The following is a 13,844-nucleotide window of genomic DNA, read 5'->3' on the forward strand; positions in this document are numbered from 1 at the left end:
TATTGTCAAGAAAAGAACACATGAAAATTTATAAATAAGGTTTTCTCTCTATTAAATTTACAGTCTTGCATTAAATATTGGTTATTGGGACCCACCATGTCCATGATTATGATTAAGTATCAATGAAAGATGACTCTTGCAGCAAATATGCATGCAAATGTTTTAAGATTATTTTCACATTATTTCACATAATTTCTTAAGCATAATAGGATAAGTAAATTATACTTTCTACACAAGCTCTTCATATTTATGAATAGACCATGTTCTAAATTTTTCAATCATTGGGGAATCCCAATGTCATATTTATGAATGGACCATGTTCTAAATGTTTCAGTCATTGGGGAATCCCAATGTCATATTTATGAATGGACCATGTTCTAAAAGTTTCAGTCATTGGGGAATCCCAGTGTCGTATTTATGAATGGACCATGTTCTAAATGTTTCAGTCATTGGGGAATCCCAGTGTCGTATTTATGAGTGGACCATGTTCTAAATGTTTCAGTCATTGGGGAATCCCAGTGTCGTATTTATGAATGGACCATGTTCAAAATGTTTCAGTCACTGGGGAATCCCAGTGTCGTATTTATGAATCGACCATGTTCTAAATGTTTCAGTCATTGAGGAATCTTCCTAGAGAAACCGTGTGAGAAATTGTAGCTAAGCTCAAAAACGGAAGACAAAAATCGATTTAACGAGGAATGTAGATTAATGTCATAGTATTATCGCGACTGTGTGCAACCACTACTTATAAACAATGATATAAGAAATGCAATCTGAAATCTGAATTCTAAATAGGAATGTAGTGCCATTATCCCTCTGGGACCCTTAGGGTCAAAATAAGATAAAAGTGATGAATGGTGGGTTGGAAGTCAGTCAGTGATCCTTGTCAAATTTTTGTATCTGTCAAGAAAAGCATCTGCTTGAGGACATCCATTTTCCTACTTCTGAGTTACAGAATAATAGGTACTTATCCTGAATGTGACATTCCCTGACGTGGACTCTGTCTTTGCTGCTTAGGTGGTGTGTGCATGAGAAAGTGCTTAACATCTGAAAACGGAGACAATCCTTAGAGAAAGATATATATGAATTTTAAAAGGAAATATACCTACGATGGAAATAAAACAAATAGCATAAATATCTAGCTGTATTTGGTCTTTTTGGTAACTATTACAATATATACATTTTCAAAGAACTAAGTTCAGCACTGACTTTGGGAGAATCTAGATAAAACTGAACTGACATATAATAAGCATTGGTGTAATTAATAGCACAGCGGGCAGAACCATGGGGGTATTTCCTGAGGAAGAGGGACTATAGAGAGGCAAAAGAAAACCCAGCTCATTCTGGGGAGTGCCAGGAGCAGTTATTATATTCAGAACTGAGAACTTATTTCTAACTCACCAACCCATAGTTCTGGCTGAAGTGCAGTGGTGCAGTCATAGCTCATTCTCAGCCCCAAACTCCTGGGTTCATATGGTCCTCTCATCTCAGCCTCCTGGTAGCTATGACCACAGGTGTGCACTACTTTGTCCAGCCAGTTTATTTTATATTTTATTTTCATTTCATTTGTAAAGACTGGGTCTTGCTATGTTGCCCAGGCAGGTCACAAACTCCTATCCTCAAGCAGTCCTCTAACCTAGGCCTCCCAAAGTACTGACATTACAGGCATGAGCCATTGCATCTGGCTCAAAAATATTTCTGTCCTAATGGCTTTAACAAAGAAGTGCCGTTTTGGGGATATATACAATGGTGTGCTGCTTGGGAGTGACACAAAAATAATTATAAGAAGAATGGAACGAATATGTCAGTATGTTTTCAAAAGCAAGTTAGCCCAAGTTTTTAAACAAGCATAATTTTAGGGTTTTTGTAACTAACTTAGGGTTTAAATGTAGCAAAAATTTTAAACATTATCATGAATACACAGAAAATTTTAATCAATTTGGTTTCCATGATGAATTTACATGCTTAAATTCCTAATTTCAATTTGCTGCTAGATATGAGAAAGTTTGAGATTTTGAAGAAGCAAGTGGTTCTTACAAATGTAGCAAACTTAAATTTTGAGGACAATTTAATTTAACTTCCATTTTTATGACCAGATTTTGGGTCAGCTGTTAAGCATTCAAAAAATAAAATCTGATAATATCTGGCAATTCCAATTTTCAGTTTTATTGATCTTCACCATGAAATAATATATAAGGTAAGGGGCAAAATTTTGGAAAAGCAGATCACTTTGTTGTCCTATTTAGCAAGTTCTCAAATTATGCCATCTTGGAATCATTACAAGTAATTATACGAAGACAGTATCTTGTGTTTTGTATTTCATTGTTACACATCCAATTGTTCTCTAGAGATATCAGAGAAAACCCACTCAAGAAGGGAAGGTTAGGTAAACAGCCCTCTCTCTCTCTCTCTCTGTCTTTGCCTCCATTTGGTTCCTTATGTTCATTTCTCAGTGCATTTCAGTTACTTTTATTGTTCCCTTCATTTTCTCTTTCATTCCAGAAGTTTAAGTGATTGCATAATTCTTTTGACAGCTGAAAGTAGTATCCGACTTTGAATGAAAGGTTTACAGCTACAGCTTTTCAATTAGAAAATCTCAGATCATGTGATCTATGAGTTTTAATATCTTAGGATCTCGACCAGTAAGGAATAATCACTTTGAAAAACCTTGATGCTACCTAGAGTTTGTGTTTTGTGAGGTTGCTTGGTAAATTATTCTCCTTTGATAATTGAATATTGCTTCAAGAGAGGTGAGCTCAGACGTTTGGCAATGAATATTGAATGTGTATTCCAAGAGACATGACCTTAAAATATCATCAAGCTAAGTAGTAGTGAAATTGAACTCTGCTGTATAATAGAAGTCAGTGTTTCTTACATCTTTGTGATATATAAATATTTTTACATTGTGGTAGATAATAATTTGTATGGGAACATTTAATTGAATTTAATTTATCCTATGGCAGAATTATGTTGCATAGGTCATTTTAGTTTTTGATTTAAGCATCTTAAAATTACAAATGCAAATATTCAACACGTAAAACCCACATGAATACACACTCCCAAACATTTGAAATCCTAACAGTCATTTCCAACAGCTTTTTCCTACAAAAGAAGTCAGCTCTTCTTAGAGAAGACATGCATTCCCATAGCTTGAGAGGTGCACACTATAAGGTAAACAGAGAAAGGATTACAGCAGTTTAAGTATACCAGCGGATTTACTTTATAGACAATAGACTTTTGAATTACTTGTCTTCAAAATTTGGTTTCTTGAGAAAATTATCTGTGTAGATTAATCATGCATTTCAGATACTTTCCAGACATCTGAATGTTTTCTTAAAAGTAGCCAGCACGCCTTTTTATGCAGTCTGCATGGGAGATAGTAAGAGATGTGTATGCTGTATATCTACTAGTAGAGATTTGTTTATGAGTGCTTCCTTAAAAAATTATTTTTTCTGAAGAAAGGGATTTCTTTTTTATAATTTAGATTAGATGATTTTAAATGTTTTTAGGTTTTAACCTCTCTGATCATCAGGGTCATTGCCATGGAAAAAATGCAAGTTATAGCATATTTCATTTTTATAAGGAAAGAAGTTGATAATTTAGACTTTTTTCTTTTACTAAATTGAATTACATCACTCAATATTTGGATGGCATTAATTCACAATAGCAACAAAAATATCTTACTATTCAACAAAATAAAGTATGATTTCCTTCACATTTAACTTAATTTGTTCTTTAAAACATCTCCTAACGAAGGTTTTCTCATCCTCTGAAGCTGAATTTATTTAGGAAAAAATATTTTAAACACCATCCCAAGTGATATAACCATTTTTATTGAGCTTTGATGTTCTATTTGAACATATTTGAAGACTGTACAAGCAATCAATTTAGAATTAAGATTTTATTTGGAGATTTTGGTTGTATTTGAAATCTGTTGTGGAATTAAACATGAAGAATACGTCAATTTACTAGATGTCATTGTCTATGACACATTTTAGTCTTATCTTTCTGCCTATATGTAAAGAGGAATAGAAATAATTGGTATAAACAGGAAAAAAGAAGTAAAGTGGTAGGATCAGATGTGAGAAATATATAAGCTAAGATACTCTTTTTTTGTTTGTTTGTTTTTTGTTTTTGTGAGACAGAGTCTTGCTCTGTTGCCCAGGCTGGAGTGCAGTGACACAATCTTGGCTCACTGCGGCCTCCACCTCCCAGGCTCAATGGTTCTCCTGCCTCAGCCTCCTGTGTAGCTGGGATTACAGGTACGCATCACCACACCCGGCTAATTTTTGGATTTTTAGTAGAGACTAGGTTTGACCATGTTGGCTAGGCTAGTCTCAAACTCCTGACTTCAGTTGATCCGCCCACTTCAGCCTCCCAAAATTCTGGGATTTCAAGTGTGAGCCACCAGGGCCAGCCTAAGCTAAGATATTCTAGAAGCTATTAATAGTAAAATATAATGTAAATTGTTTAAAATTAATCTGTATATGAAATTTTTTCTAGGACTTTCCTGCCAGAAAAGTAGGAATAGAATGGCAAAAGGAAGGAGGTTCCTTCTACAAGTAGGCACACATCCTATTTCACTTTATCCTGTGATCAGTCTCATAACCATCTCCTGGTGTGAAGTGCTAAAACTGTGCTTTAAGAATAACTTAAGTCCTTTATGTACAAACTAAAGTATGAGAGCCTGAACCTTGGAAACCAAGAGATTCCAAAAAGCCTTATGTGTGAGACTGGGTGCCACAGATCTTGGCAGAAATTACTGCTTATTCTTAATTCTTATTGTTCCTTTCTAGCACTTCAATTTATAATGCCAATATCTACCTCAGCCTAAAGACAAGCTCTAGAATCACTTGTGTTACTTATTACATTTCTTTTAAAAAGCTCATGAATTACACATGAATTTCAAAGTTGCCAACTGAGATTCCAAGGACTTAGAAAAGAAAAAACGTGGCACCTTTCCATTATAAAGGCTGTACGCAGTCTTCATAGTGTTTGTCTTTAAGGGACAACATGCCTCATCCATCAGCAACTTTTCTTCCTTAAATCATCATATCTTGCCTAAAAAGGTTTTCTGAAAACTAAGATTTGCAGATTGTTATATCACATCTTAATCTACGTATCAACTTTAGCATTATCAAAGCATGAACTGTTCTGGGTTTTCATAGTTAATTATGTTTGTGGTAATAACTGGGATGCAATTGTTTTTCTTCTGATGATTTTGTACTTGCTTTTCTTATGGTAACTTCTGATGCTTGTTTGTAAGATCTTCCTCTCTTTTCTCCATCTGGTTATCTTCTGACCTTCTGTCCTTTAACTCAGATGTCACCCACACTGTGTGTCTTTCTGGATTGCTTCTTATTTAACTGTTGCTTCTCATAGTTTACATACCTCCTCCTGTACCACACTATCAACATTTCTCAAGCTGCACTATATGCTGGGTTGTGTCTTTATTTATTTATAAGTTCCTTGATAATTCGGACTATATATTAGTATATTCAAAAAATACTTATGAAGTGTTTACTTTGGGTCAGGAATTATTGAGTGAAGGAAATTGACCAAAACTCTGCCATCATGAAGCTCGCATTCTAACTTAGGGAGACAGATAACAGACAATGAGCCACATAAATATGCAAAGTATCGTAAGTTAGATGGTGAAAAGTAATCCTGGATGGGGATCAGATAATTTTGATAGGATAATTTTTAACTGGGTAGTCAAGAAAGGCCGCACAGAGAAGATGGCAATTGGAAGAACAAGGTGGTGAGAACTGCTGAGTCTGGAGCAAACACACAATTTGGAGCAGTAGAAGATTCCAGAAGTAACAGTATAGAGGCGAAGAAGTGGGAATTGTGTGGAGTCTTTTACTTGCTGTTGTAATGACCTTGGCTATGCTTTGAAGTGAGGTGGAAAGTTGGCAGGGACCTTAGTTTTCTTTTTAATAATTCACTATGAATTTTGAACGGTCACTATTATAGACTCAATAATTTTGCTTTATTACTCTTGCAATTGACTACAAAAGAGCGTATTGAAGAAATGTTAAATTCTAATTTAAACTGATTGAAATAGGTTTTTATCTTTTTATGTTTCTCATCACTGAATATCTCATTTTTAATTAGTTTGAAAGCATTCTAAGATAGTGAGCCAATGCAATTTAGCATAATGCATAACTTATTATTCATCAGATTTAGGTATTTAACCGAGGATGCTAATTAGGAAAGTAACTTGTTCTGTTGGATGATTTTGATAAAGCTACTTTCAAATGATTATCACATCCATTGATGTCATATTAAGTTGTGTTTCTGGAAACCAAATTTAGGCAGTGGTAATGAGTTAATATCTCTAAGTGGATACCTTTTATCTCTACAGTCAAGGATACTTGAAAGTGGAAAAACATACTGGCTTCAAGTCTTGGGAACTAGGACTTACCGGAAATGTGTGTGTTTTTTTTGTTTCCTGGTGGAATTGTCTTCTCGGAAAGATGGTGTTTCCTTTTCAATAGGAAAAAATTGATCCTATGCTGCTTTACTTTAATGCTTTGCTTTTGTCAAAATAGTGTTTTCTTAGGAAAATTAACCTATCATAATATAATGAAAAGAGAAATGCTGAAGACACAAAATGATGTCCATGTTAATATTGAGTAGGAAGCATCAAGGGACATGAGAAGAGGGAAGCGAAGAGAGGGAGAAGAGAAATTTATAGTGTAACAACAATTAGTAAAAAGGATTAGCATATACATGTAGTCAATAAGTCAATAAATGGCTGTTTATAGAAAGCCTACCAGGCACTAGGGGATATAGCAGTGAAGAAGGCAAAGACACAATTGGCTATACTGTAGTGAGGAGGGAAAGAGGAGGAAGACATACAAATACCTCAACAAAGCAATGGTGTGAAGGGCTATAAAGTACACTACTACGAAGAAGATTACATGTGATAACATGGCTGAGTAAAACTGTCAAGGAGGAAGGCACTGATCTGGCTGTAGGTATTTCAGAGCATTTTTCTCTCTGAGGAGGTAATATTTCATTTGAGAGTTGAGTGAAGACAAAGAGGAAGGTACTTTGAAGATCTGGGGTGCTCTGAGCAGAAAGAAGGGCAGATATAAAAAGAGAGCTTGATAGTTTCTTACAAAGAAAAGAAGGCCGGTTTGGCTGGAATGTCCATGAAGGAAGAGCATGGAGAGAGATTACATGAGTGTTCTCAGGGACCAAATCTAGATCTTATATCAAAATGTGAATATAAATTAACTACATTGAAAAGTGTATGATGGATGTGTGATACGATGAGGTTAGCTCTTAGGAGGGTGTACTATTGTGGAAGGGTACACTAGTGAAGGAAGGGGGTTCATTTAGCTGACTATTGCACCTGTCCAGTTGAAGGATGATGGTAGTTGGGATTATGAGTGTAGCAATAAAGTTGGAGAAAATCAGTTGAGATTGGAAGTTGATTTGAAGATGATTGAATTTACTGAGCAAGAATTATATCAAGGTATTTGGATTTAGGGACATGGGGGATTATGGTCACTTTTAGTGATATGGCAAAGTCTTGATGACATGAGGCAGTTTGCAAGTGACAGAGGTGTGGGTAGGTGCGTATGTGTGATTGATTTTACATTTTTTAATCTTAAATTAAGACGCTAGTTAGAATCCAAGTGGAGACATCAAGTAGGCACTGACAAGTTGACTTGGCTAGAGATGTGAGTTAGATCATCGTAGCCTATAGAGCATGCCTAAAGTCATGAATCTAGGTGAGGGGTTGGAAAACTATTATAGCCCATGAGCCAGATCTGGTCTGCCACCTATTTTTGTATGGCTCATGAGTTATAAGTACGTGTGGCATTTATAAGTCTAAAATGTAAAATACAGGGAAATTTTTCAGCAGGGAAAGTTCCATAAATTTGCCTCTTGGCAACACAAAGCCTGCAATATTTACTATCTGGCTCTTTGTCAAAAATGTTACTGACTCCTGATCTGGATGAAACCCTGTGAGGAGAGAGTGTTGACAGAAGAGAGAGAAGCATCACAGTGGAAATTAAAATTATGTCAACTGAAGTGTGTAGGGTAGAGAATTTAAGCCTGAGTATAACAGTAAGAGATTAAAATAACAGTAAATTCATTATCAGCGTGATCAATGAAACCTTTGGGGGCAAAGAGGAACTATCTTCGTCACACCTTTCACTCACTCATAGAAAGATCTTAGGCAGGAAATATAACTTGTTTGAAGATCTGAGATAAGGCTAATGTAGTTTGGACAAAGAAAGCCAATGGGAGGATGACATTACATCTGGCCAAAGATTTAGGGAAGAGCCAAATACTTCAGGCTTTTTAAAGTGATCTTTAGATAAAGAGGAGGTCATCAAGGCATTCCGAATTTGGAGGATCAAATCACATCTGATGGAAAAAATCTGGCTGTATGTGCATCTAGGATGTAAGGAAGCCAACATGGATGTGAAGTTAAAATTGTCCATTGCAAATAATAAAATGAAGGCCCCAGGTAGCCTTGGCAAGGGCAGATTTGGTATAAAATCCTTATTGGAATGGGCTTAAGCAGTAACGGGAATACGGATCTAGCTGTTGTGTTTAGTGGAATTTTATCAGTCTTTTTGTTGTGTATGATATATAGATGGTCAAAATAAGGAACTTCTACATTTTCGGTTTTTGTTTTATTTTAATTGAGATTTGAATTAAAAATAAGAAACTTTTATTTTGAAACTTGGAGACTGTGTTTAAAAAGTATAGAGTAGGGCTAGAAAAAAACCTAAAACTCTCCTGATGAGGAGAGTGCTAATCGTGACTCTAATAATAATAAAATACTTTTCTGATAATTTTTTGTGTGTTTCATTATTTATATATGTATGGGAAGTTGTACCCTAGCCACATGCCAATTCACCTGGTGAACTTGCTCTTCAACGTGGCACAAATATTTCCTTCTATCTTTAGCCTTCCGGGGTTTCTCACATGGACTATTGGCTCTTCCTACATGAACCTGCTGGTAGTACCCTGTAGGAGACATGCTACTCCATGACAACAGGCACCACGCTGTAGGGGAATTACCATACCTGTCAATCACTATCTCTAGAATGTGGCCTTTCATGAGCCCTGAGATTTCATACTGTTTCTCTGAGCTGTAACAATATTTATATTGAAAAAATAAACATGTTCTTCTATCTTTAATATTTTATATCTTATAATTTGAATATCCCATTTTCATTATACTACTTAGCTGCTAAGTTATGTTATAAAAACAAGTTTTAATTATCTGCAAACACCTTCAAATCTAATCCTTACCGGTGAAGACTGATGTCTGGTTAACATCTGTTAGGACATTTATTTCCATACAGTATTTATAGCGCCTTTTTGTTATTGATTGGTATGATAAATGTGTAACTCTTACACAAAGACAAAATTTTTAGATTTTTGTATTTAAAATACTGGTTATCAAAAGAAAAACCCAGATGTTATTTGTTTATGTTTCTGCTTGAGGTACTGAATCTATTTCAAGTCATATTTCTCAGTATTGATATACTTAATTTTGCTGAAATAATAACACACTAACTTTAGCTACTTTTTTTCTCAGTGTATCTCCTTGTCGCTCACCATTTCTGCCTCATTTCACTTCTCATCTTTATTTCTTTTTCTTTGGTCTTCTTTTACTTTAGGGATTCTTTCAATTTAGAAGTGTTCTTGTTTTCTGTTAATTACTATTCTTCTTGGATGTACACAGTTATCCTTTTCCATTTCATTTGTGAATTCATCTCAGAGGCATTTTGTATGTGCCTTTTACTCATAGCTTCTCAGAAGTCCCTTTCGAGGTTACCGATTTAACATGTCATGTACTATAAGGTTTGCATGGCATGGTGGCAGCTGACTTTGGTCTTTACAAGGATTGAAATGTTCACTCAACATGGATTGGTAGAATTTATTTTTTCCTTAAACATTTCATCGCCTTGTAAACAAACAAAAGCAAACCCAAGACTCAAAACTGACATTACTATTGGTGCCCCTGGAAATAGCTACCTTCTCACTAAAGTAGATTTTGTCATCCAACTTTATGTGTTGTTGAACACACATGGTGCTGTATGAGCACTCACTCACTAGTCTAGAAAACATTGCTGTGACCAGTTACCAGAAAAATAAATTCAGATTGCTCTTCACCTTCCACAGATGACCCTTCTGAAAGCCATTTGAATTCATTATAAATTATAGTTATATTAGTGTGACTTTAATTCACTTGTAATCTGAACTTTATGTGCAATGCATTTTTTCCCGTGTTTAATCATTTTTGAATGCTAAATCATTTGCAAACAAATGGCTTGTCCTTGAGAAAGAATTTAAGGCTGAAAGTACATTAAGTGCCATCTGGGTATCTGTGTCAATGGTTTTGTCACTACAAATGTGTGTGTGTGTGCATATCACCTACTTTATCACATTTATTTGATAAAATTGATATGCAATCTCTAAATCATTGTGTCTCCAACTTGTGTTATGCCACAAATACAAATTTTTGTCCTAAAGTTGATGGTACCCTTTGTAAAACTAGAAGTTCTCATTTGTGCAAAGGAAGGAAAAATAAAACAAGAAACAAATTCAATAAAAAAATTAAAGGTCAGATTTCTTTTATAGCTGCTGAATTCCTTTCTTTCCTTTCCATCATCCTCACATTCCCAAATCTCAACAAAGTTAAGAAATTAAAACACACATCATGAGATCATATGTTCACCTTGTTCAGGAACTGAAGGATTACATATACAAGACTATACCTTAATAAGTAGAGGGAGAAATATGAAGATATGAATAGAATATGAAAATTTATTATAATGCAGTTGTATTCTAAAGTGTTTCCTAGGCAGGCTAAGAGTATGTTGCCAGGAAATTTTAAGAGACCCACTCCATTATATAGAAGAGGATGTGTGTAGATCTCTTAATTCTGAAATGTTTAGAACTGAGTACAACAGGTCTTTGAATAACGACGTTTCATTCAATGTCATTTCATTATGATGTTGATGAGAAAAAACAAATTGATTCCAATTGGGGTTCACTGTCTGTGTAGAGCTTATGTATTCTCCCCATGTCTGCATTGATATTCTCTGGATGCTCCAGTTTCCTCTCACTTCCCAAGGCTGTGCATGTGAGGTTGATTGACGTGTCTATGTGGTCCCAGTCTGAGTAACTGTGGGTATGTGTGAGTGCACCTGCAATGCGACGGCACCCTGTCCAGGGCTGGTTCCCACATTGCGTCCTGAGCTGACAGGATAGGCTGCGGTCAACTGCAACCCTAAACTGAAATAAGTAGGTAAATAATGATTTTACTAGCTTTTATTAATCTTAAACGTATGAATAGCTGAAATTTATTTCAGCATTTAATATTAGAAGTGTTTTGATCTTTATTTACAAGTTTGTTGACGTTTTAGTTACCAAAAGCCATAGAAGCTTAACTCTTTTGATGTCAACCTATGGTAAAATGGGTTTCGCTGACTGTATTTTTGTACCAATTAACCATCCCCAATTTATCCCTCCGTATGCGTGTATCAAAACATCACGTGACCATAAATATATATACCTATGACCAGTTTTCAAGCACCTGTCAATGATGTTAAGTGAAGACTTATTGTAGTCCTTTTTTGGCATAACGAAAATGTGTGTGTTTTGTTCAAGATTGGAAAAGTTCTTTGTGTAAAGAACTAGACAGTAAATATTATAGGCTTTGCTGGCCATATGTAGTCTCTGTCTCTCCTTCATCTACTCATTCTTCTTCTCCCCTTCCTTCTCCTTCTTTAAACACTTCCAAAATGCCAAAACAATTTTTAGCTCTCAGCCATATGAAGCAAGCCATTGATTAAATTTGGCTTGTAGGCCCATAAGGTGTGAATTCCTTTACATCATCAGAATGCCGCATATATATGAAATGTTATCTATGAGAAATTAATGGGGCTCCCAGCAGAGAGAAATTAGCCTAAGTTAAGTTTGGGCTTTGGAATTCAGGGGAATGCCATGCACAAAAATGCTCTGCTTTTAAAACTAGTTACTAACAGTCCATTTCTGATATCAGAAATACATGAAAACTACCAATTGAACGGACATTATTCACTACTTTAGTGCTGCTACTCCTGTGTGGTGGAAAAAGAATCCAGAAAGTTTTCCTTTCCATTTGAACATTCATGCAATAAAAATTTCCAAATCTTTTTTTGAACACATTTTTATCTGATAGCTCTCTTGTGTACTTTATAAGTACGTTTTGCTGCTTATTCTCAGTAACTGTATTGAAACAATCTGTTTTCCTTTATCAATCAAAATAAAATAAGAAATTTAGCTTAATACTAATATTAAGCTGAAGTGCAAGATATATGAAAAAGAGAGAAAAGAAGCAGGATAAACTGACCTTTTGATAACTGCAGAGGACAGCAGATCAAAGACTGGACTTTAACGTCTGACATTTTCAGAATCTATCACAGTAAGTCCACTGGGTCCAGAAATAGGTTTTAATCCTAGATTGAAATGACAATGCTGTCATGACATTGAGTTTGATGGAAAAAGTGAAGTTAAAGTTTTTCTCAATATTTTTTTAAAATCAATGATTGATTTAACTATAAAATGGACTGATTCTGAAGAACTCATTCTGACGTTGGAGGTGAAAATGCTTTTACTCTAATCATTAAAATCAATTTCTCTAGATATCTGACTTTATTCTGCTTTATAACATAAAGAATGAAACTATATTTATTAATGAAGTGTAATCTAGCAAAGTGGCATAAGCATAATTATGAGTCACTTACTAAAGTTGTGTGTTTTTTTCCATTGCATGAAAACCCTGCCTTGTTTTAATTTTTATTGACTCTTTAAAAGCAATTTTAGGTTTGTAGAAAGAAGTGAATAAGCATTCACACGTCATCCTCAGCCTCTACCCCAATTTCCCCGATTTTTAACATCTTGCAATAGTGTGGTACATTTGTTAGAGTTGATGAGTCAATATTGGTACATTACTATTGACTAAAGTATGTAGTTTGTATTAGAGTTTACTCCTTGTCTTATGAATTCTGTAGGTTTTGTCAAATGTGTAATGACAAATAATCCTCATTACAGTGTCATACAGAATAATGGATTCACTCTCCTAAAATTCTTCCTTGCTCCATCCGTTCATCGTTTCCTCTACTAATTTATGTAGAAGATAAATTAGTAGATTGAGTTGATGGTTATAGCAGTTTAAAGCACAGATAGAAAACTAGATTGACCTGCCTACCCAGACTGTGCTTCTCACTCTCACTGTGCCCTTTCTTAACCTTTGGAAATGCTTTTATTCATATATAAAATAGGCTATAACTTCATATAGTTGTATTACAAAAAGTTAATGCACAGAAAAAGACTTGTGCTAGGTATATGGTTTCTTCTCAGTTAAATGGAAGCCATTGCGTGTGTTTGTCAATAGAATTCGTCATACTTTATCTCACATATCTTTACGTCATTGTTGGCACATGACATGTTTAGACTGCACAAATCTCCTCCAAATCCCTAATAGTCACTGATCTCTTTACTGTCTCCATAGTTTTGCTTTCTCCAGAAGGTCATGTAGTTGAATCATACGGTATGTAGACTTTTCAGACTGGCTTCTTTCACTTGGCAATATGCATTTAAAGGTTCCTGTGTGTCTTCTGTAGCTTGACAGAATACTATTCCATTGCCTGGATATACCACAGTTTATTTTTCCATTCACTTCCTGAAGGACATTTCGATTTTAGTGATCATGAATAAGGCTCCTGTAACATTCATGGGAAGAAGGCTTTTGTGTGCATGTAAGTTTTCAAATCCTTTAAGTAAATACCGGGAATGTAATTGCTGGGTTGTGTGGTAGG

This window comes from Symphalangus syndactylus, chromosome 20 (genome assembly GCF_028878055.3).
Source record: "Symphalangus syndactylus isolate Jambi chromosome 20, NHGRI_mSymSyn1-v2.1_pri, whole genome shotgun sequence".
Taxonomy (NCBI): Eukaryota; Metazoa; Chordata; class Mammalia; order Primates; family Hylobatidae; genus Symphalangus; species Symphalangus syndactylus.